The sequence below is a fragment of the Acyrthosiphon pisum genome, chromosome A2 (assembly GCF_005508785.2).
Source record: "Acyrthosiphon pisum isolate AL4f chromosome A2, pea_aphid_22Mar2018_4r6ur, whole genome shotgun sequence".
Taxonomy (NCBI): domain Eukaryota; kingdom Metazoa; phylum Arthropoda; class Insecta; order Hemiptera; family Aphididae; genus Acyrthosiphon; species Acyrthosiphon pisum.
The window spans coordinates 102,577,936-102,605,764 of NC_042495.1; the positions used below are offsets into that span (position 1 = coordinate 102,577,936).

General features: G+C 32.4%; 1 protein-coding gene across 2 annotated transcripts in view; it reads right to left on the reverse strand.

Annotated features, from left to right (window-relative positions):
• Positions 1-27,829, reverse strand: part of LOC100162220 — a 98,707-nt gene that overhangs the window by 53,152 nt on the left and 17,726 nt on the right. The window contains exon 2 of one of the 2 annotated variants that reach the window (XM_008185115.3): positions 6,931-7,016. The exons of the other annotated variant lie outside the window; for it this stretch is intronic. The gene's annotated coding sequence lies outside the window, so the exon portion shown is untranslated. The remainder of the gene's footprint in view (positions 1-6,930; positions 7,017-27,829) is intronic. 2 annotated transcript variants of the gene reach the window in all.

The window sequence follows — 27,829 nt, forward strand, 5'->3', positions numbered from 1 at the left end:
CGGGTTTATTATAAGCACTCGTGCATGAAAAAATAATTCTCAGAGAATTCAAAAATATAGTATACCATACCACCATAAAGATATATGTTTTTATTTTCCGATATTTATGCCACGAACGACTAGTGGCGTATAGTATCTATATCAAAGCGGACAAATTACCACGGCTAGAACATTTAGAAAACAGATATAGGTACCTACTTAAAACTTAAAAGTAGTATCATATTGAGAAATACAGAAAATAAGTAAACTTAATTTTACATAAAAATAAAGGTCAAGGGGGGTCTATCCCCCATATCCCCCCCCCGTAAATTCGCCACTGGACTAGAGTACTACTGAATCGTATTCGTGAGGCAAACGATCGATCTTAAGTACAAAAGCAGAAAAACTTAGTAACTGTAGCTCCCTCAAAAACATAGGACATACAATTTTAAAATGCTATATTGCAATGTTCTGCTTGCCTTTAATATATTCAGCCCCCCCCCCCCCCCAAAGTCAAAAGTTGAAATTGCGTCATGGCCCCTGGTGCCGTTCCTGACTACCAGTCACCAAAACTATACAATTATTTGAAATTTGTAGGAAACAACTTTATGATATCGTATACTTGTTTCATTGTAATATCGTGTCGTTTATAAATCATAAACATTTAAAGAATATTAGTTGTTGACATATAAATATTATTTTTATGCAACAATTATATAATATTATCGTATACATGCTATATTGTAATATCGTGTCAATAATGAATCAAAAACGTTTACAAAATATTAGTTATTAACAAAAAAAAACATTATTTTTATAAAACAGTTATATAATATCGTGCTGATGTTAATTGGTACCTGATGTTTTTTTGAAACCTATATTCAACATAGCATCAATGTTATGTAAATTCCATTGCACAGTGGATAACTATCGTCATCGCTGCACATGCTCTATATATTTACTCAAACGATTGTTTATTATTATAGTGAAATTTTCATCAGAACCCAATGATCCCTCCTCCCCCTCCCGCACCTGTCCAAAACTCGAGCTGTGTAGATTTTACTTTTATTTCATTTGAACTCTTGTCCGCGTATATCACATGTACCTATCGTAGGTATATTATAACGTATTATGCAAACACGTTTCCTTTATAATATTATACGCCGCTGCATTTATATTATATTATTATTATATGCGTCTATATCGATAAAATACGGTAGGTATACAATATAATATTATTATATTGTGCTATTCCGTGGAAAAATATACGCTGTGTTATTAATGATCCGAAAAGTTTCTCTCGGACGTGGCGATGTTATCGTGATATAATATCATAGGGTACCTACCGAACAAAAAACTTCTCGTGACTATATCGCGCGTATTATCCATGTGCATATCTATATGAGCAATTCAGCAATACTTGTCTATGTATATTATGCTGTGCGAACAGCGAGTAACAGTGAACACTGTGTGCACGAATAATGTAAAGGGAGCTTGTCGAAGAGTCGGCCGGACGAAAGGTGTTTTCGAGACGAATAGACTTCCGCGTGTGCGTATATTTAAAAAAAAAAAATAATAAGTTTTGTAAGTTTACCATAAGTATACAATGGGCGTGCCATTAAAGGTATATCACACGCGTAAAAATATTATTTTGTATAAATTGGTGGGTCAACTATTCGCTATACTTATAAATGTATAATGTATAATTATTTAATATTAGAGTTTATAATTTTTCCGCGTACGAATCATTAACAAAAATTTATTATCTTGTAATTTTTTCCTTGGTTCTAAAATAACATTATAGCTATATATAGTGATATACCTTTGATATTGAACGTCTTAAAAGTTATTTTTTCTACACACAGATTAAGTCTAATTACTTCCTAATTTAAATTCGAAGGGAGAGCCAGTTTTTACCAAGAATTTCTATTTTATTTTTTTATGTTTATTATATACAGCTTTTGTCAAGAAGACTGAGTGATAATATGATTAATAATGTACGTGGGATACATATAACTGGGTAAATAAAAAGTTATAAATTCTTAAGTCGGTAGGTATAATAATTAAATATATCTTTACATTTATTATTCCATTAAATAAATTAGTATCGTACTTTAGCTTAATCAACCAATCCGATGTGAGTGCTATAAATTAATAATATTTTAAATTTCATATCGTTTATTACAGAATCTGATAAAAGAAAGTGGCATTACAAATTGAGTAAAACCAGCACCAACAATCACTGGCTTATAATCAGCAATGATCGTCTAATTAATTTTCAAATTATATTATTGAGATGGTGTTTTTTTTTTTTTTTAAAAAAGTAAATTTCGGAAAAAACATGTTCAATATAATATCATATATAGGTAGGTATACAACGCTATCGCCTACCTATTTATGTGATTAGACATTTTTTCCAAATATAAAGTATTATGAAGACACTCTCACTCGTGGGTTTGTAGAAAATGTTGGTATTTTAAGAAAATCAAACGTGATTTGATTTGATAACAAATAATAAAAAAAAAGTAATCGTGCCAATAACATGGTTTTATAATTTTATTATCGTTCTCAAAATCTATTTCTTTTATTTCGCGATGAATACTATGGCGAACGGCATTCTACCTTTTCAATAAGATTTTATAAATCATTTTCTTTTTTACGGATAATATTCATAATATTATTATAGCGGCGTGCTGCATGGTAGGTAGGTATAGATACAATAAAAAATTACAGTATAACGACAATGGTTACCGATAGGATTAAAAAAAAGAAAAAAAAGCCAATTCCAACAACAACAACAAATATTATAATGATAATAATATATAACGTACCGAGAAAACAGCGAAGACCGTCGAACAAATAATAATAATATTATAATGTGAACATAATGCCGAACACGTGTATTGTATCGTACCGCACCGCATTAAAATAATTCATGAATAAGCGCCCGTGAGGTAATTTTTTCGGTTTTTTTTTCGCAGCCTCGGCAGTTATAGTACAATACGATAAAAAATTGCCTATATGCAATATTATATGTAGGTAGATGTTAGCTCCTACCTGCCCACGTTTATATAGCCATACAGGTACGTACCGCGTCTAATATTTCGGCGACGGAGCCGAGTGGAAACGATCTAATTCGTTTTCGGTCGTGCGGCCGTGACACGTCAATACGTCAGTGACGGATTATGAAAATAATTCGGCCCGGGAAAAATGTTTTCCTCAGATTTGTCTCGTCCCGAATATATTTAATGATTTTTTAGGTAATATATTGGACATGCTTATTTAGAAGTTTAATATAGAACATGTTGCCCTAAATATTTGAGTAATTAGTTATGATTACTAAACATCGAACAAACTATTAATATTTTGCATTAGATGAAAACAGAAAATAATATTAAATTTCAAAAAAAGTACATATTATATAGTTTTTGTTTTGTATAATAAATCACTTATATTTTTCCACTGTCAATTATGACGTTTTCAACATCAACATTATTCAACAATTTTTTTTCCCTATACAGCTATCATAAACAGGAATGCCTCTAATTATTATTTTGTACGAACAGCCCGCTACCAGCTGCGACCCACCCCGGAAAATGTCCCGAAAACCCGTCTTCGGCGTAGTCTGCAGGTGATCGTACCCGAGACGACAAATCGTATAAGAATCGGCCGAGCTGATGCGCGGCGAAGCGCGTGCGCAGAACGACGAGAATAAAATGTCGAAGTCGGTCATCCACGTTGACTATTGGTGGAGGACGTAACTGTAAGTACCCTGTTTCGTGCAATTAATATTTCGCTTTGAAAAATAGTAATAATAATTACGACTATAATTATATATTACTATTATGATGAACGGCGTTTTATGTGCTGCGGTCGGCATCGGTGTTTTTGAACGCGTCCGTTTTTCCCATAAAAGGGTGCCCTTCAATCATATATTATTGTACAGTTGCGTTCTAATTTTTGTTTCTGTCCGCTCCTATTCTACTCGAGCGTTCGTAAACGGGTGCACAAGTCCTTCAATTCGTACGCCAATTTCGTGCGTTCTATTGTTTAATTTATGGTTTCTTGCATACGCTTAGTGATGGTACAAACAATGTTATCGTCAAACATAAGTATACAATATATGCATTATAGGCACCTACATGAGATATGCGGCTCTCTATTTACCACGGCCCGAATGATATATATCATAGGCATGGACACAGAACAAGAGTATTTCTCCTTGACGTCGGACACGAACAAATACGAATTTCGACATTTCGTTCGTATATAGGTACCAAATATTTTTCTATTATATTTGGTCGGAAACATAAAATAAAAGCAAAACTCGAACAACGGACCAACAATAATAATAATAATAAAATGTTCGTTGTCAATCAATATGTTGTATTTTTCATATACAATACACACGTCATATTTATTATATATATATATATATATATCAAAGGTAGGTAACGTTATTTTGTTGTGTTCTTATCTCATTATTATTATTTAATGCAGCAGCAATAGGTAGCGTATATGATAACTATAAAGGAACCTCCTAATAGTAGTTTAATCATGGTTATTAATCATCTATTAAATTAAAATTGAGAATGTATTTAATAATAACTATTGGTATAATTCAGTTTCATATAGCTATATATGTATAAGTATTATTTTTTTTAACCTCATGTACGCGGCTACATACGTTTTAAATTTCAATTATTGCAACTCTTTATTATTATACCAGCTGCGTGCTTTCAAATTATATATATACATACTTATAAGTGTCTATTTTGAAATCAGTGTCGAGCGCGTACATTTTATTATTATTCATCATTAATTAGTAATTATATTGTATTAATATTGTGAATAAAATGTTTTGATTTACTGTTAAAATTGGGTATTTATATTGTATGAAACAAATTTCTTTTTAAAGAAAATTTTCTGTATTGTACCTAAATATTTTAAGTGGGATTAAGTTAAGATTTTTTTCAATTATTAGGTACAATACACATTATATAATTTACCATATATGTAATATATTATATATATAGGTACACCATACATTCAATATAATAAACAGTAAGTGACCAATGCTTTTACACTTTCGTAAATATTATATTATATTATACACGCAACACGCCCACGAACAGACAATGAAAAACCCCTAGCTCCGGTTAACGTAAAACTCTTGATAATGGACATTCTTTTTGAGTTGGTCGATGTTCGCCATAATATCACTGAGGTTTCACTACCTATACAAAAATATACATAGACATAATATTATGAGCACGAAATCGTAATAGAAATATTCGTGACCACTATATTTATACCGCAGTGTATATATATATGTATATTATATACGCCGCCTACACTGTGCCTAGTTTATTTTTTATGTATACCATTAAAGTAAATCTAGTTTCAACAATGCGATGTCATTTTATAATAATGTCTGAGTTTTTTTTTCTCTTTTTTAATTTTATCCTATGTATTCAACGGTTTTAAGGTTTTTTGCCCTGTCGAATTCCGTTGGACGGACCAACGGTATTTTCTAGATTCCCACTAGTTAAGTATGTATATATATCAGCCTAATACAGGTTATAGTCCTACTCAATTAATATTATATATTTTAAGACGATGTCAGCTCACTATATTTATTGTTTTTTCTCTCAGACCCACGCGCTGCAAAACAGCTTATTTTCGCTCAGCGGAGCGAACTTTGTGTTGTCAGCTTTAGTATTATAGAACGAATTTACCCATTATCAAAGTTAAACTTTGTTTGTACATTTACCTACGATATTACGATTTTTCCGCGGTACCTATATTACGAACGATATTTATATATTTATTAATTTATATAATTTATATTTGGACATAACATTTTATAGGTACACTACATAACTCGCATACAATTAGGTATCGTAAAAAAAGCCAACGCACAAAACCAAATCGAGTCCTCAACTGTAAGTTCGATAATAGGAATATTTGCTAAAATACTCAAGCTATAACGACAGGAGGTCGGTTCTGCTGAACGCTAATTCGCTATGTCAAGCGCGGGTCAGAGAGAGAAAACAATAAATTGGGCGCCGACATCCTCTCAACACCGAAAATTCTATACAGTACAAGTAAATACGCTTCGTATAAATTTTAATTTATCGGTTGCTTTTATTGTTTAATGTAGTCAAATCACTGAGGAAACGATGGGAAAATTACATTTAAAATGTACGCACATGAACGACATGTCATATTCAATCAAGACCGCTAACGGATAAAACGTCGGTAGGTATATAATCTATAACCTTCGTCGGACGTTGATTTCACTATTCATCGAAAATTTTACGTGTACTAGCCTATAATAATACATAGGTATACATCGCATCCTGGAGACAATATTTTAGCGAGATAAATTAATTACAAAAAAATCCTAGCCTAGGAAAAATTGGAGAAATTTAGAAAAGAACGAAGATCACATTTTTTTCCATCCCGATTAGCAATGCGATTTTTTCTATTTTTAATTATCATTTCAAACCGGTTGTCGGCACACAGAGACGTCACGTCAAGATCTAGTTCAAACCATTACCTATTCTTTATTATTTATAGGAAAATAGTGTAATAAAAAAAATGTAGTTGAATCCCATTATTATCTTAAGGTCAGTTTTAATTGCAAATAGCAACATTTCGTCACAGTATGAGTTTTTTATGTTGATATTATATACATATTATACACAATAATATGTTCGTATTTCGTTAATAGGTGATCGAATGAAAGACTAGACCATTGATAAAGCGATAAACAGGAAATATAATAATAATGTTGGTTTGCTTTGTTTAATTAACAGTTATAAAAATTTTTATTTAAAACGTCACATAATATAATAATATTAAAATATATATATTATAAGAATATGCTATACATAAATACATAATTATATAAATATAATACAGTGGTGTAATATAATATCGACTGACCTCTAAATTATAATTGTAACCATTGGAAACTAGATAGTTTGAAGCTGGATACATAAATACGTATAAGAGAAATTAGTCTTCATCACCTGAAACAAATAAAGAAATACTTAATAATATGTTACTGCGTTAACGATTATATCAATCGGTCTAATAAACTTATCCATAAACGTTTTATCGTTATAATAATTTATGAACAACAGTAATGGTTAAAACGGTTTTATTAACTGTATAATATATGCATATAATATCATGTTTAGTTTATCGAACCTACACTCAGTACCATTACACCTGTGCAGGTGAGAACTTGGAGTTTTATGGAAAACATTTTAAATTCTTATTTTACGACGAGTGCGCCGTTTTAGATATAATAATATATTCTATATTTCTATGGAGTTGAGTCGTAATCGAATACTGCAACAGCGCTTGTTTCAAACAGACTTAATTTTACGACGTACCATCAGCCTACGACATCAAACGGCTTGTTCGAATTTGTAAATAATTCGTGTTATCAAAACACCGCACAAAACTTTAAACGAACGACGCATTTGACCAATGCATAATACCTACCGGATAGTCATATAATATTCTGAGTTACATTCCACGGTTTTGTCGAGTAAATTCAATCGTAAACGGCGTTCAGACTTTGAAGTAGTATTATGTTTATCGAGGAATAATCATTTAAATTAAGTGCCACGGTAGTGCTATTTCTGGAACGTCCTTGAATATTAAATCGTGGCCGATGGTCGTCCGCCATAATGTTCTAACGGAATGTAAAGCTCTTTCTTTTTCTGTCGCAATCGCAGCAGATATATATATATATATAGGTATCTGGTATATAATTTATAGGTATATACGTATTTAACTCGCAAGTATACATTGGTATGATAACAATACAATCCTCCATGAGGAAATTAAGGTTGATGACGAGGGGTATCGCGTTTAAGTAGGTAATTTACTTCAAGTGGTTAATTGTCCAAACGTTAATGTACCTACAGGGTGATTCACCTAAAACGCTCTCCCGAATTTCAACTTGTAGCATTTACTCAAATGCCAAATTTCATCGACGGATCCTCCCTCTGTAGATACCCCCACCTGCCAGCCTGCCCACTTCACTTATCGTATATTTTATTATCGTGAGGGTCGACAGGGAAACATCCATTAAATGCGAAACGTACTTTCCGTATACAAAACCATGTTTTATCGACGCGTTGCGCATGTCTGAAGGGAGCCGTCGTGAAGACGACTGTAATATAATACTAATTAGGCAGAATTTCAAATTATAATACGTAATAATATGTGTTGCATATACATTAATGATTGTGTATTATTGTATTGTCCGCGTTCGGGTATTTAAAAATAAATATAAACATACCACTTATCAATATTGCAGTATATAACATAAAATTGCAATTTGCGTTGTTCAAATGTTATTCTGTGGTTTAGTTTTAAAGCCGATTTGTAGCGACTAAGTAGAACTTAGGCTGACATCGGGACTAACTTTGTACCTACATGCGGCATATTATTATGTGCAGTAGACGTTTCCGTTTCGTCGATATCGTACCAACCCACACGTATTGAGCACTCCGTAATATAAGCATTTTAAATTTTAAAACTGTATTGTACCGCCTACGATGAAGGCCATGGTAATATTCTTGTTCTTACATATTTTGATAGGTAATAAGTAAAAATCACTCAAATATCAAAAATGACAGAGTACCTAAAAAGGTTTTTCAAAATTTGATATGTTATGCGTAAAACATATAACATGGGTCTTCTCAATGTCTTATTGATTCCATAGTGAATATATTAATATTTGTCTGATTTTATCAAAAGGGAACCGGGTGTTTATAAACTGTTCTCACAAATAAGTAATAACATTACAAGTATAACATGTTTTCAGATGAATTATTCGGTAAGTAATTTATTTAATTGGACATATTTGTGAAAAAAATACGAATTCCTATTCAACACTAGCGTATTAAAAATCATTTAAAATGATATGTAAAATTATGTAAAACGAAATTAAAATCGTTATAAACTGAATCTCATACAAAGTTGATAAATTATTATTCACAGGAGAAGGGTTCACACGCTAGTTCGCAGTAGGCACATGATGATGGGTATGCACAGAAGGTGTATTACCTATATATATTGGTACCCAATTAATTGAATAAAATCGTGTAATTTATTAATATGATTATGACAAATTCGACATTTCGTTCGAGAGTTGCGGGAGAAATACTTAAATGTTTTAAGTATGTACATTTTTTTTTAATTCCACGCACGCATATAATATTATAATGTATTCCTATAAATATGATTGCCGACGCGCACCACAGCGTGTAGGTTCAGTGTACGTTTTGCATAAATTTCATAAATTTTATCATAAGATCCGCAGACGGTATTATAATATAATATATATGCTGATTTCTGTAGGTACCTACCGAACGCGATATTTGCGGTCCACGACGTATCACGTGGATTTGTATTATAAAATCGTGTACTTAATTTGATTGAATCGCATTTTAATTTATACTATTATAATAAAATATGCATCGTATATTAAATAATACTATTTATTATTGTTATAACCGTATATGGTTATAACCACGCCGCCGTATACCATATGGCCTGCAACGTGCGTGTTTTGAACCGTTCAACTTCGTATAACTCGCAAATATATTAAAATTATTCCGCTACAGATGTGCCTGCAATGAATGTGCATCGAATGGGCCGTGTTTAAGATTTTGGCGCACATGAGAAACAAAAAGTTGAATTATTCATTGGTTCTACAACGATAATATTCTAAGTTATTGGCCTTTGTTGTGTTATTCATATATATTTGAAATGTTGTAGTTTTTTTTTCGGTCAATTCGTGATAAATGTTTGTTTTCCAATTATTATTAATAATTATAGTTATTATAAATTTAATAACAGCTATAGTAATATTATAATACTTATTAATTATCATTGTTATTATTAACTAGGTACTATATAATATTATACGCGATTTGTTATGGCAAAAATTAGTTCTACCCACCCCCTTGGCCCTAATGACTAATATAAAAATAAATTACTATATAATAGCAATATAATTATTACATAATAAATTAACCTTAGAAACATAGGCTGGCGACTGCAAACCGTCGCCGCTCAGAATCGTTTTTCGTATGCAAAGATTTATCATTGAATTCAAATTATAAACGCATCATTACAGTTACCTGGTCAATGACGAGGTACACTCGACACCTTCTATATTGTATCAGAGCGACATCTCCATTTTCTTTTTTTTATAATTTTACGTATAGCATAAGTACCTATATATATATTTTTTTAAAAGAGTATAAACAGAAATATATATATAATATATATATGTATAAAATGTAAAAAATAATTTGCCACCCATAAATCGTAATTTATATTGTTCATAATCATCCCCATTTTAAATGTCTACTGCTCGTGCAAATACACGCAGCGCAGCTTAACGGTATTAATGTATTATGTTAGAAGATTTATAGTATACAACACGAGCGAAACTTTCACGTTTTGATTTCGTTTCGTTAATATATTGTAATTATATACAATGTGGAAGGAGTAGATTAAAACAATTGAACTGTTTAAAAGTATATAGAATACGAAAATCACGCGTCCACAGAGTTTCTTCAACAATAATTACTGATATGGAAATAACGACGTTATAGCTGTACCCGGTAACGTATCCATATTATGATTATAATATTATATTGTACACTATTTCGAATATAAAAAACCATATCGTTCGTGCGTTACTGAAATCGTAAATTCGTAACACACTAATATAATAATATGTATTATAACTTATAAGGTTATTTGTTTTCAGACTGTTACACGCACTCACACACACAATATATTGGTTCTTGCGTTGCCGGGAATTTAATTTTTTTTTTTAAATACCTATAATAAGTATGTTTGACATTTAAGGTTTATTTTATTTTTTTTATAGTCAATATAAATAATGAACACGTTTTTTATGCGAAACAAAATGAATACGTTACGTATTAAAATTTAATAACAAGTTATTTTTTTACGAAGTACACAAAAAACTTACATAAACCTTATTGTAACATTTATATTTTATTTTTACATGGTATATATTTTATACGATGGGTATACCTATAGATATTTTTCCGGAAAAATAGCACTAGTCACGAGCCACGACAAATGACGATAAAAAAATAAACAACAGTTACCTATATTTTATCAACGGAAGAGTGACATGTTAGCAACAATACTCAATTTAATCGAAATAACTTCAAATACCATTTTTTCTTCTTCAATGATTATTTAAACAGTTACATCTGTCAAACGCGTATTTTTTAAAATGTTTTTTTAGTTTAAAAAAAAAACTAGATTACATTATTTTATTTCCTAAGACTATATTATAACTGTGCTACCTAAATATTTTAACTCGTTAATCATAACAGAATAAATTTACATTATTATAATATCACGTTAAAATCACAGCTTGTTTAAATTCTGTTATTACATGATAGATATACCGAAAGTTCACATACGAAGCGACGCGTGAAACGGTTTGAAGACAATTCAGTTTACAGTACATATTGTATATTGTATTATACTACTTACCGAAGGGAATTGTTTCTAAAATATTTAGCAACTATATATTATAAAGTGTTTAGAGTAAATTATGCTAATTATTAAGGTGAAATTTACAAACAAAGCAACCGACGTCTCAATTAAACTATACCTATAGTGTTCTATCGTAACGAACGTTTTCAAAACGCACAATGTGTTATAATAATAGTTCAGAAACTAATCGTATAAATTATCATCTAATAAGTAGGCCATTAATTATAATCGCATATGGTTTGTTTATCTAATTGTTTTTAAATAAAGGTCATACAATTACGTCTGTGTATACCGACATTACTATATTATATACTGTGTACGTCTGAAATATAGAAATTTTATCGTTTCATTTGATTAACTTTAACATAGCCACATAGGTATACCTATTTGTTATTATAATATGTTAATAGTAGATTTCTATATAAATTATAATTATGTAGGTGACAGAGTTTTGGGGTATTTGATATCACGATTTCGTGTGTGTGTTTCATATAAGTATCTACAAATTTATAAATCGACGAGCTTAATATTTAATGAGATAAAATTATCGATGTTTATGTATTTTCACTCAGTAGGTCGTACATGCAGCGAATATAAGTAGGCACCTACTTGGCTACTTAGGTCGACGGCGGGACATTCTGTTCGGATAATTAGATTATTAATAATTATTATTATGTACTCGTAGAATCGTATAGTTTGTGATGTTTGATTCGCGCAAAGAAGTTATTCGATTAGGAAGAGACACGCGCAGTTTGCACGTGCGCAATGTAGTTGATGTGGAGCTTTAGAAATCAATTTCGACAACCGTTTTGGTTTACACGTTACTCGTGCCAAAACGTATAAATATTCGATCTCGTACACCACATTTATCCATCACGATGACGATAATATGTCAACGCGTATGGATCGATCAAATGTTAATGCGTTACACCGACGATGGTCGTCGACGGCGGTGAGAAGAGAGGGGGGGGAGGGGCTAAACACAATCGACGATCAAAAAACAAATTTCGTGGACATATTATACCACGTGAAAAATATCGAGACTTTAAACGCATCGCGCTTAATAATAATATATTATGATAATAAACGCACAAAAGGTTTCCGACGTTGCAGCGGCAGCGGTATACCGTATGTACCCAGGTATAATATGCGCTGACAATGCGATATCCAACGTATGCATATTATAATAAGAATATATAGTTGTGAGCCAAACGAAGAGAAAGTCAAACAATCGACGTTGTACATTATATTATCGTAGTACACATCACGGACGCGAATAATAAGGTAAACCGAAATAAGTGTTTCCTATTCCATATATATATATAGTGAGTATAATATGTGATACGTATTATGATATCATATTATCATACGGTCCGATAACTATATATTATTTAATTCAGGGGCGGCTGCTAAATGGTCGGTCTTGGACGATTTTAATCACGTCTCCCCCACCTCCACACTTTGTTAGAAAAATTTATTACTAAACATTAAGTATAGATATTACAGTACAGTTACCTCATACACAATATTTTGGATTAGCCTGTTTGTGTAAAATAGTATTTTCTCACATCAAAGTCATAAAAGATGAACGCCGATCCACACTTCTGATGATCATTTAGAGCAGAATCATCGTTTAGCGACTGGCTACTATATTCACTAGATAATCAATAACTACCCAACGGCACACATTGACACGCTTCTATAATGTTGAATTATTTAAAAACTGAATGTATTGAACACTTATTTTACACTTTAATTTAATTTTTTACACAATAGTATATATTTCATTGATGATATTAGTGCTAAAGGCTGAAAATTAGTTTTTACTTTTTAGTTTTTTTTTAGTCGTTAGTCGATCCTCAAAGAAAAATAGTGGATCAGTGGGTCTTAATCAAAAAAAGTTCGGCCACTCCTGATATCGTAAATCATATATATACTGACTTTTGTTCCGTATATGTACTGCATTATGTACACACGTCGGCTTAGGGTTTAGAATTTTGATTCAATATTTATCTCGGCGCGGGTGAAAATAAAAACGAGCGTTTCTTTTATAAAAGCTCTATAAAATGTGTACTACTTGTATCGAAACTCGCACGTTTATATATATTTATTTTATCTAAGTACGTATTATAACCGTATATAGCGACACGTAATTGTATTACGATCTCCGCCTCAGAGCCCAATCGGCTCTCTTTAACGTTTCGAAACGTCACTAAATCGACTTTCGTCAGCTGGTCGGATTATTACTATTATTTTTATTGCTACCATACTATATCGTCATGTCACGCTCGCGCGTTTAAGTTGCAAATAGTTGTTTTAGGAATCTTAAGACCCCGCGGGGTCCAGTCATTCGTTTGAGAGATATTCTGTCACCAACTGCGCGAGATATACATTTTTTTTTTATTCATTTACAATTATTTTTATCGATTATTAAATTAAATATTTTATTATATTTTACTTTTTCTGCGATAAAATGACTATTTATCATAATACCGAATTATTAAGGTTTTACTATCTATTTATCTTACCAGGATATATTTCCTTATATAATATAGCTGACGCATTAAGGCGTGACTTCCCTTTAACGCTCACTTTAATATAGATTTTATCATAAATTCTGAATTCAAATTCATTCAGTTTGGTCAATATTTTCGTGGGCCATTTTTTAAAGAAGAAATTAAAAACCAAATTGAATGATGTTTTCAAAATTAAAAAACGTTGTATCATGCCGTTCAAAAGCGAACAAATTGTTATACTATCATTATATTTATCATATTATACATTTATACATAATTATAATATATTTGATGAAATGGTACGGAAAAAGTATTTTAAAGCAATCTATTGAAAACAAAATAAACACATTTATGTACACTCACAAATAAAATACCATTTCAGCAGGAAGTTGGGGTTCAACTTCTCTTCTGTTATTATATTGTATAGACGAAGGACATATTATATACCTATTACAACAAGCTGCACAAAACCAATCACAGTCACCAGAATTTTGATTTCGATTTTTAATAGGTTTTGGTTTTCGTGAAAACTAAAGCGACTATCACTGTTGTCCCTCGCCCTATGTAGTCTGGTAGCTTCGTACCTGTTATTGTGAGAACTCCTCGATTGCGATCACTTATAATTTATCAATCCTAGACCAAAACCCGAAGTCGCGTCGGCCGAATTCGCTCAAAAATCATAATATACCCTCAAGTCTTAAATTTTGGAATTACGGACATGATGATATCCCTGGCTGACTTCCCAAAGAATTGTACACTAACTTGTTCTCGCTCTAACAGGTGAGAACTTAAATTATTATTTGTTTTAGCAAATAAATCGTATATTTGTGACTCAAATTCAAACCGATCGGCTTCCCATATCCATATAGAAAATCTATTTTTTCTTCGTCACTATCGCTGTTTATAGTTATAAACGACGTGGGTGAACCGCAATTAAACCACAGAATAAATGAAAAACATAGGAAATAATATAATCAATACATTTATACTGCGGTTAAACACGCGTATCCGATTGCATATTTTAACGTTGACTACATATTTCAGTCGGAAGAACATTCGCATATAAAAACATAATATTAAACTTAAGAGGTGCGTTCATTGTTCGTATTCGTACAAGCGAATTTATATATTCAAGAGTGTTATTTAAACGGCCGCATCCGAATTGCGTGCCAAAACCCAATTTTGGATGGAATTGCGTACAAGTTTTCAACTGGGTGCAACCGAATTGCATGCCAAAATTGTATAATGAACAATACTGAAAATGTAAAATTTCACTTTCTACTTTTTCGGACTTGGGACTGTCATCTATCAAAATTTAACTGCAGGTGTGGTTACAAATCGTACACGCATCATAATATGATTATAATATGTAAACATATTATATTTACATATTATAAATGTATATCAATTAGGTATATTAATAATTTCTAAAAGTGAATTTTCATGAAATATATTTCAATAAAATTGGGTTTTTTAATTTTACAAAGAATTCAAACCTTGTTATTTGATTATTTTCATTTATTTCAATATTACCTAGTAGTTTTTTTTTTTTTGTTTTGACAATTTACATAATATTTCAATATATCTACTAACCATAATTGTTTCAGTTACCATTTACAAATGCACCTAAACTTATGAATCTCGCATGCTATTCGGTTGTTATGATTTTTAATCTGTGGATCTTGAAACGGTTTTATAGATTTATATTCGTACCTCGGGGTCTGTGTTGTATGTATAATATAGTTATATATTATATTATATATTAATCTCCGGTTGGAATCGGAGGTGACGGTGGCAATCGAGATCGATAACACATTTAATAAAATTCTTCCTTGAATAATGGTGATAAAAGTTATATCACATAATATAACATCGGATGTCTAGAGACCTGCAGTAATTCGCATGTTATTATAAGACATATATCAATATACCGTCATGATGCGAAGACGGTTGCGTCGTCCAAAAGTGCATACTCCCAGATAGGTAATATATTATTATTATTATTGTAAAATAATTTTCCTTTCTTCCTATCGCTTGCCCTTTTTTACCAGATTGCGTATAAACTCTTATAATCTCTTTCCCCGTAGACGTCACGTTTAAATATTATTAAGCATTGATATTTTTTCCACTGTATCATAATATAACATTAATGCATAGTCGCGTCGGCTGAATTTATTGCATAATATTTTTATACACTTTTTTTGTAGAATAATTCATAATCGATCATCTATTTATAAGGATAATAGTTGTTTTTCCTGACGTAATCGAATTTCATCGACAACACTAGTCCATAAAACATTAATTATTTACTGCAGCAGTTGCTTAGAATATTTAATGATTTTTTTATTATTATTATTATATAAATGTGTACATTTATATTTTATATTCATACGCCCTATTAAATATAAAGCATTTGCGATGTATTTTTATGTTTCATTTTATTTACTACTTTGAAAATGTCCGTCTTGTTTTTTTCTCATGCCAACGGACGAATAACACCCGTACACATAATATAGTTATAAACCTATATAAAACGCATAAAATTCATCATCTGTGGCCGGTACATAGACAGTAACGCATGATATATACACATACACACACATAATATTACAATGTCGAAACGCGCGCGTAAATTGCACAACGAAAATCATAAATTATTAATCGTATGTATACAAACCGAATTAAATATGGAGGTATGTTGTAGGTACCGCCTCGCGTATTCGTTATTCGATTCCGCTGCAAACGACTCACAGACCGAATTTCGTTTTATTCAACAATATTGCAGTTTATATTATTATAATCTCTGCGATTCCATCAGACCGCAGTGACGTAATAACGTATAACGCCGTATGCATAATATTATACCATGTCGTCTTATTATATTATATTATAATAATGTGATATTATATCTGATGATGCCGCGGTCGTTAATTATTGGATAACCGCGCGCCGCAATTAACGCGAACGCATTATACCGCACATCTTACACCGTAATACTGCAGGTGATGATGGCCGTTTGAGAACAGGACACCCGCCGTATACATAATAGGTAGGATACCATATTATATATTATGATATACCTACGGATTTAATTTGGTCAAAAACCATATCAACGTTCATTATTCTGTATATATATTTTTACATCAAACAGTAATGACCAAACGTGTATTATGATAATAATATTATGTATACAACTACGGAGTTACGCGAGACGATTATAAAAAAAAAAAAAACTGCAGCGCGCGTACAAAGCGTCATTTATAATATTTTATTATTATACAACGCGCTCGCCGCAAGACCAACCACCACCACCACCACCACCTATAATACACCGGCAGTAATTAACGTCATTGTTCTTCCGGCGCATTACTCGTCGTCCCAAGCACGCACTATACATAATGATACAAATATAGAACATACCTATTCTGCGTATGTACTATAGCGTATAATATTCCGAAGTATAGTCATAAGATCCTGCGTACATGATTTTCTTACATTATGCGCCGGTCGATTTTTTTCCTTTCCTTTTACACAGAAAAGCTCATATTGTAATCATGACACATTATATAATTGTACATAACGCGCATTACATAAATCCCCAATGAGTACAATTTATGTTACAATAATGATCGTTTGGCCGTACAACATGATGATGATGTATATGCATAGGCCGCGGCAACAGGTCGACGATTCGCTTTGACGAACAGCCGTGTTATAATATGACATTATTTTTATATTTGGGCCTTGGTGAATTTTCCATCGCATGTGCCATTGTATATAGTGTATTATACTATCAATCAAAAATTTCGGCCAAATAATAATTATACAGTTAGGTATATTCATATTTTGTTTAGACGGATCAGTTTTTGACAAAGCTATAATAATATATTATATTCAAATCGAAAACAATTTCAAAAATCGTCACCAGGGCTGGTAAATATTACATAATTTGAACATATAATATTAATGTGTGTTAAATTAACGAAATCATTTAGAAAAAAATATGTTTCACGAACATTTAAGGATTTTTGCATATTTCTAGTATTTTTATCATTTTTTTTCACTATTCATTGCTTTATCTACATGCAAGTATAAAAAGTAAAATAATGCAACATTGATTGTGAACGGGTGTACATATATCGTGATTGTGTTATATACTATTTTTAAATGACAATAGTTAATAGGCATAGCAGTATCTTTTACAATAACAAATCGGCTACTCAAAAACAATAGAAATTCGTTCTAAATTCAAATTTGGAAATATTCACAAATATAATATTATAGATTGTAAATTTCAAGGTACAAATTATAGCATAGATACTTTAACATTTCAATATTTTTGTAATTTGTATTGATAATATTTTAAAAACAACAAATTTGAATCGACATACCTATTCAGATAGGAAAACTATATTTAATTAAATTTGAAAATTAAGTTCAATTCAATATAAAACATCTAACTTGATTTTTTTCAATTAATTAGTCCTTTTTAAAGACATTGTGCATATTTTATTGTTTTCTAGTGCTAAAAGTTTCAAGCCTTGATCGTCTAGTTTTACTGGAATTCAGAATCGTGGTATCCTCCGAGACGCGTTTAAAGTACTGTACAGGTTATAGGCGACACTACAACTGTTAAGACGGATTCATAGCTACGTCGCCTGTCGTGTCGTGTGATTTTATTTTGTCGTATTCTGACTGGCCGTGGTGATCATTTAGTATCATTTGCAAACAAAATGATTTATCAGGAAAATTCTGGATTGAGTTGAGCCGAGCTACAGTAGTACGTACCTACACGACATGACAGACGATGACGTTTCTGTGAACCCAGCTATTTGTACGCGTTATATTTAAGTGTGATCGAAGAGCATATTATGCAAGGTGGTTTTACTCATGCAATTAGGGTTGTGGTATCCTCACCGCTGATAATATAGCTATATCAATAGAAATAATAATCATAAGGAATAATAAATAGTATTGAATCGAATTTTGGATTCAAAATTGTACAGATTTGGCTGATAGTGGATCGATAAAACTGTTGTAGCCGGTTTCACAGCGATTCCGGAATAAACGAAACGAAATGGTGTAGTGTGAACCTGTAGACTTTAAGAGTTTAAACCGTATACCCGCAACTGTACCTATATATATATATATATATACATAACCATTACAATTACAAGTATAGTCTCTTCGATCACCGCAGTAAGTATACCGTGTATATTATTTACAAATATTATTTTTAGGGATGTCCTAGCGTATAATGTATATAATATACAATATATCTATGTCAACAACGATATAATAATATCATCGTATCGTTATATATTAATTCGTCGGTCGTGATCGGCACAGTACGTTTCCGGCGACCGAGAAAGTTTACAGCGGTCCGCGTATAGTATAACGTGGGTATAGGTACATATTACAAACACGAACCTATTCGTATATTACAGATTATTCCGTTGACAGTTATTGCATTTTAACCGGTTCGAAACAGCGAAAACCCATCGAGACCTGCAGCGGGCCGGCTACACTATATAGAAACGATAAATAACAACGATTTGGATTTCGCGTCTCGATTATCAGCCGTGCGGTGCGTTTGTTTATTTTCGTTCATTTGATCTGTCCGCGTCCGCTGCACAAATTACACAGTAGATCGGTAAAAAAAAAAATCAATTTTTCTTTCTTTTTCCGCCCGACGAAAACCTCCCATGACGTGTGCACCGTATCCGTCTACACAGCAACGTTATATTATTACCATTACATATTAATATGCGATGCGAGCGCACATAAATGATAATAAAATTATATAGTGCCACCACGTCACTCTCACTATTTATGCCGAGCGCACCTATTACCACTACCGCTAGGTATATTATAATATATTATTATAAAATTGTTATTATTATTATATTATAAACGGTTTTGGTTCCCATACGTTTCACCGGGCGTTGCAACTTTTTCAAATTGTAACAACTATAACATCAACAACAACAACAACAACAACTACCGGTATCGCGTCCGTTTATCATGACGGAACCATGGTCGTGTTACGATTTTCCTCGTTTTCGTTTTCAATACTATTATGGTAGAAATCCAATGCTTATACGGGGCGAACCATTCATGAAATTTACTTTAAAAAAAATGTTTTATAAGTAGTGGTTTTTTTTAGGTTTTTAAATATTGTTTTAACGATAAACACCGTAGTATTATAATTTTAAATTTCTTAATCCGAGACAAAATATTTTTCTAGAAAATGTCGGTGTACATAATTAATATCGAATACTTCGGAAAAATTGATTAATTTTTTTAAAAATTCCAACCATAAACCATTTGAAGTTAAAAATCACTATGAAGACGTATACCTACAACAATACGGAGACGGTGACCTACACCATTCGCCGGCTCATTATGCACCCGCAGTACCTACCTTTATAGATGCGTAGGTATATTATGTATACGTCCGTATAATTACGTATGTAAATCGTTGTATTAACCATGGCCGTCGTTGATTTTAATATTCGCAAAACAGTCGCATACTGAAGTCACTTAAATCGTAATCGTTTCACTAAAATATAACTACTCAATATAATAAAACCACAATGGTAAAATTAAAAAAAAAATAACTACCGTAAACAATGTATTATACTGCATGCGGTTGCGTAAATAATATTAATTCAAACCATATAGAAATGTATAGAAATTTACTTGGAAGATCGGTGTAGCCTCGTGGATGGATATCATCCTGTATATAGCTGGTGCTTACAGAACTACGTGTTACAGACGGCGAGGCGGCGGTGGAGATCGTCCCCGTGTGAGAAATGAAACGGTACTCGTCGAGAACCGTAGTTTCCCCGAAGACAATAGAGACAGTGGCCTACACCATGCGATTACCCAGATCGTCACATACCAGCAGCGTTTTCTTTTATACAGAATTATATTATTATTACGTATGATACGCCTGTTTAATTACGCAGGTGTGATGTATATCGTTCTATGCCTAGGTATATCAACCACAGCGGTCTTCGGTTTTTAATTCGCAAACAATAAAATCACGTCATAATCGTTGTGCTAATAATTTTAATATTATTATACCGAGCGTATAGCTGGTATCACCTATATAATATACGAATAACGTTTATTTTCCACGTATTCGACGACGTATATTATAGGCGACGGGGAGAGAGAACTTCTCTCTCAGAGCGAAGACTTTCGCGGGAGAATGCAAAAGCATATTATCCTGTCGTAGCATTATAAACGCTTTTGTGGTTGTCTCTCCCATATATATATATTATTATATTGGACGGGAGGCGCAACAGGTGTATAAAACTATCGTGATATTACATTATAATATGTAATGCGTATCGAAAATAATAATAACAGTATTAATCTTTAAATTGCCTATAATATGTACATAATTTTCCGCAGCAGTAAATAGCGATTTCGTCGTATTACTCTATACGCGTATACCTTGTATATAAATTGTACCAGCCTACCTATACCTTCTCCATTGCACGTAAACAATAACGAGATCAGTGTGTATCGATGTATTAAATTAACATCAATATATTCAGACCATCCGTACAGTGCCTATATACCGACAAATTGCACGTCGAGTGTCCGACATATACAGTGCCTAACATAAATAACCTATACAAACGTGTAATTTATTTATTTTTGCAATTTACACCAGGCGGCAATTTTGACAAGGCGTATATATCAAAATTACAAACCTGATTTAGAAATAATAAGTGTGACAGATGGTGTAGAAATGAGAATTAAATAAAATACAAATTGAAAAACATAGTCTCGGAACCAAATTAAAGTTTAATATATATTATTATCTGTATAAGGTTTTCTATCAGATAATGTATACGTAGCATTCTATGAATGAGATGAATATATTGTTCATGACCTGCAGTTGTGTCGGTAGGTACGGCCAATAGGTGGTGACTTCTAGCGTTGTAGGAAGAAACACCGATGTTTAGGAGATCGAGCAGTAAACAGAAAGGATAGATCAACCACATCTATGGAACCAAATTAAGGAGTGAAGAAATTTTTAAGTTGGAATCTGCGACGAGAGGAGGCATTTTGAGGGCATTACGGATACGGAAATATAGTTGTGAGGGCGGACGCCCTTTCCTGAGAAAAAAGGAGGCGTACCTATGCAGGGCAACAATTTGTTGTGGACACGCTCTTATCTCGTCCTTCGCAAGGTAAACCAATTACAATTCGTTTTTACGTGCATCGTATATAAATAGATTACATTATATACACGCAGAGTTTCAACAAGAAATAATGTTGATATTATAATTTAAACTGTATGACTATAGTATAATATGCAGTTTAAAATTTAAATTACACTGAATTAGATATAATACCAGCGCGTGGCGTGAGGTTAGGTACCTATATACGTAACATTTAAGAAACCCGCCCTTTAAATGGTATATACCACATCACGAGTGCATCCACGAAAATATGATCCGTAAGGTGAAATTATGTCCACTTTAAATCGTATATTATGCGCATATACACCTTATACTCAAAGCACAAAGATATTATTAAAATTTTAGTCTATGATTATAATTTATTTATTATGTATATATTGTGTGCACTACCTATATATTCCGCATGTATAATAGTACTATAGGTATATTATAATATTATATGCACTGTGCGTGTTGAATTATGCTGAAATAAAGTTCATCGAATCACGTAGGCTTATCATCGATACTAATGTAAAATGTTGTAACATATTTTATTAATTAGTAAAAATATTCATGTTAATTACAAAAGTTATTTTCGATCAGATAAAAACGAAGTTTGTTCAGTTCATACAGCGTAAGTACCTACAATTCACGATACACGTGCACACATACGGTACCTCGTTACTGCAAATTTACAATTCACTCGACACTTTCAAATCTATAATAAATTGCTATCACTATTAGTGAAATACTAATTAAATTAATGCATTTTTGTCACTGTCTATACTCATTATTTGTATTATATTGCCCCCAAATTATCAGTGTTCCCGAGCTCATTAGTCAGAAACTGTATTCGTTTAACAAAAAACTTTAATTAGAAACCAATTTTTTTGTTTAAAATGTAGGTATGTTCACAAATAGGTGTTTTCAATTAGTTAGCGTAAATGTGATGATTAAAATAATCTATAAAATATCTGATGATTATTGATTTCTACTTATTTGTAAATTATAAGTATAATCCTGTTTTCGTTAATCATTAAATTTAATAATAATAATAAATCATTATATAACTTTTGAACTATGAATTATAAACGAAGTTGGGATAATTCTTATATATATAGTTTATACTTTATACCAACAAATTACAACATTTTTGTGCTTTAAAAACTTCAGAAATTAACCAACATTGTGTAAGACCTTAATAATATAATATTGTTTATCTTTTTGTCATTCTTCTCAGAGTAGATAAGTTATGTTGTATGCTTAGTGGTCATGGGAGTTATTGCAACCATCTCGCAATAATGTGTTATTTAACGGGGTTTTTTGAAAAATTGATTTTCAGCCAATAAAATCTCAAAAAGTTGAAGACACATTTTATTGCGGATACGTGTAGATTAATGAACTAACGCTGCAGATGACACTATTTAAACAAATAGTTTTTTTGAGCAGTATATAGGAAAAAAAGTACGGCGAAGAAAACAGAATATTATATGATATCTACTCGACCACAGTTTTAACTAAATCTTGACAATTTTTTTTGATAAACGAGCTCTACTCTGAATCGTTTATTGAATACAGTGATTTATAAGTATTGCGCAACCCGTAGTTCCGTCTATTTTCATAGAAAAAATATTTGTTCAGCACCATCGGAATTAAACATGAAAAGTTTTAAAATAAAATTGGCGTGGCTTGGAATATCTGTAAATAAAGTAATTTTAGGTCCACAAACTCGATTTGGTTAGGTGTTCTTAACTCGTAAATCGCATGACATATATTATTATTCAAAAACAATAATGTTTTTATTTTCTTTTTTTGAGGGGGCGCTCGAGTGGGTGTCTCGTGCATGCGGTTATCTATGGTTGTGGCGTGAACCTTATTTACGCACACTTGCCATGGGTGTGTTTATATTTTTACCACCTACTATATTGTGTCACTATACAGTATACCACCCTCGCTTTTTTCGAACATAAATGTACCGGTGCATCCGAATTGCATGCCAAAAAAAAAAAAAAAAAAAAAGTGTTCAAATTCCATGCAGTATCTTAAAAGGCACTGTCTTAATTGTACGACATGGGCACCATGATGATAATACCTATACATTAGTTATCATAATTTTTAATTATTTTGTGTAGACTATTACAGTATTACCTACCTACCCAATCTCAAAATTAAATTGCTACTGTCGATAATAATTGTTTAAAATATTAGGTACTTTCCTTTATTCAATTAAATTATTTTTACATTGGTGCGTCGTGTTTTAAACTCAATAGGTCTCGTATAATAGTTGGTTGAAATAAGTAAACTTACGTTGTAACTAAAATATTAATTGTTTTCATTTTTTTTTTTTTTTTTTTAATTTAACTTACAAATGAACTATTTTAAGAATTTTCATTTTTTTTTTATTTTAAGTAGGAGTATAAAATAAATTCAAATAGGTATAGTGCGCACGTACGATACCCATGGGCCTGTGAATTCTACTTGAACTGGCTCTTCCAATAAATTCCACGTCATTCCATTTCGACTGACTCTTCGTAGTATACGCGGGCATGCAATTTGGACGTTTTCTGTTTTTATTTTTGATTTGGCATACTGCGTAGCTGCAGTATACTGTGCCCGTGTAAACAAAAATGCAGTCGTCGAGCCGAAATCGTGAGTCTAAAATCTCAAGAATAAGCTTTTCCGACGGACGGTACTCCAGTGGCGGTTTATTAATATTAAATTTTGCATAATAATGGTTTGCTGTTGTTACGTTTCGTTTCGATGTTCCGCTACAAATGTATTCATATACCTAAGCTATACGACCGCAGCAATAATAATTATATGTGCTAATTTTTTTCCCGCCTCCTAAACAATGGGACATGATTTCGCTCGTTCGAGAGATTCAACAGAATTTCATCGTCGCTTACACCACGCCGTAACGAAAACGCTGCAACGATTAAAAATATTATTATTGCGTCATTACATTTCGGCCACAAACTCATTCCGCGGTCCGCCCGGACACGATATCCATCCGTCATGATATCGCATAATATGCATTTCATATCAATCGAGTTGCGCAAACGCGGTGCAACAGACGTCGTTTTTTTTATCTTTCAATTTCGCGTTTGTGTTTGAATTACGACGATGTGCTTGCTGCAGTCGAAACAATGCGGTCGTATAATGTTTTGAGTCTCGTATGGGCTGCAAATACAATACGACAATGGAACCTATATCCGATGGATTTATGCTCTGAATAGCTCTCAACAAAATGAACCTATGTGGCTATAGGTATGGGCAATGTTCTGCGGCGTCAAAAATGGTCCGTCGACGGTGCAGCGGACGACGATAACCCTGGTGGCAACGCAAAGTCCACCGCGATAATGTGATGTGGGTATAATTAAATACATAATATTATTATTGTACCTACGCGATGCGAGTGCGGTGTGGTGTGTGTGTTTGTATGTGTGCCGCCGTGTTACGGATTATGCACCGTTATAATACGGGTACGCAGAGCAAACTCGTCTGCGCCATATTATAATAATAATAATACGACGACGACGACCATAATAATATTACACGAGCCAGACGGATAAGCGTATAGATGCGAATGCGCAAGATCGTATTATTGGCCAATGAGATCCAAATGACCTATCACTCTAAATACACTCAACCACATTTGACGTTTTGTTAATACCGGTTGAAAACATTTTTCTAATACTTTGACATATTTGAGTGTTATATAATGTTATATGTTGTGTGTTTTAAAAGGTATACACAAAGGGCTTGACCCGTAAATTTATAATAAATAAATAAATACCGTGACCAGGAAAAATTGCTTGACGATAATAATTTTTGCTCGTGTTCTATGACGTGATAAATCATTGCGAAGAAAAAACCAAACAAAAAAATTATGTCGACCAGTTTGACCATAAGCTTTCGGTTTCTTCACTATTATAAATATGAGTATTTATATGCGTATATTACTGCAGAAATGTATTATCATAATATCGTCGTCGTAAGTAGATGTATTATATTAATGTTATGCGCGCACGCGTGTTATACCGACGTTATTCTTCGGCCCTGTCTTCTTCTTCTTCTTTATCTTCTATCCTTCCTCTTTTTCTATACACGCAGAGCGTCGTTTGTCGGTTAACCTGGACGGGAGAATGCGCATCGAGCGGCCGAAACAATCTTGACCGAATACGCACAGTACGCATAGGTATAATAATATATAATACATATAAGTATATAAATACCGGTTATGGTCACTCTGACCTTTTGACTTGACCGGCTACACGTCCGATGCAAAACTCGTGAATATAATATACGCTGCGGCTACTTCATAATACGGTATAACAACCGCGGCATAGTGGTGGGTTTTATTTATTTTTTTAATCGTAAACCGATTATTATTGTGACACACTGCGCGATCGCGCGCACATGCAAACGTGCGTGGGGACGAAAATCGGATAGCCACAAAAGGTCGTCGTTTATTATTAAGCGATCGGCAACGATAATTTTCAATTATCCCATTACCTTGTCAAAGTCAAAGTATTTATAAGTATATTTATTTTAATATATTATGTACATTGTATAATGTACTACTATTATGCATAACATAAAGGCACAGAGCGGGTTCAGCGAGTGACCGCGTAATAGTATATTTTACCTGATTTAATTAATATAACGATTTAATTATCGCGCCCCACGCACGCACGTCCTTCGAGTTGAATTAATATTCAAATATGAATATAATATTCGAGTAACACACACAATATGTATCATAAATCCGAATGATATTACTATAGGATTTGAATGAAACCGAACACTGTGTTTTTCAAAAATACCGGTTTTTTCTTTTTCGTAGAAAAATTAGCGAATTTTCTAAAAACTATTTAATAATAATATGCAGTCCCGCACTGATAATGTATATAATAATATTTCCAGTAGTAAAGTCCGCGTAAACGAAAGGTTTTTGGTATATTGCGTTTGACGCGTATACCTATCAGAAATGTTCGTGTACCTACGAGTATATAATTATTGTTAATAATTTAATGATGCATTTTTGCGGTAAACCGTTTTTAATTTCAGCAACGAAAAAGAAAAACTTTTTATTTAATTTTAATTACGCATCGTGTAGTACTAAATATGGACACTTATTCGAATATTAAAAATATTTCGTTCACAGCAGTAGATTAACAATATCCACGTTTTGAATATTTCGTAAAAAAAATGATTAATGCGTGAAACTAATAGGAAATATAATACACTACGTTGACTTTAGGCACAACTAAATTGATGACGTGTGATTTTTCGGTGCGATACTCCGATACCACGCATGCCAAGACTAGAACACAAAGATGGTGTAATTGCAGGAGAGGAAAAACACAGTGACCCGCGACGATCTCGCGACGGCCGCCAAACGAGTATTATTCCAGGTAAATTACGCTTTCGGACGACCGTCAATCAACAAAACACTACTTTAACACAGCTACCTCTACCTTTATATCATTACCATTATAGCGTACGGACCTACACGCGGTATCCAAGGACCTCCGTCGAAAAATCCAAACG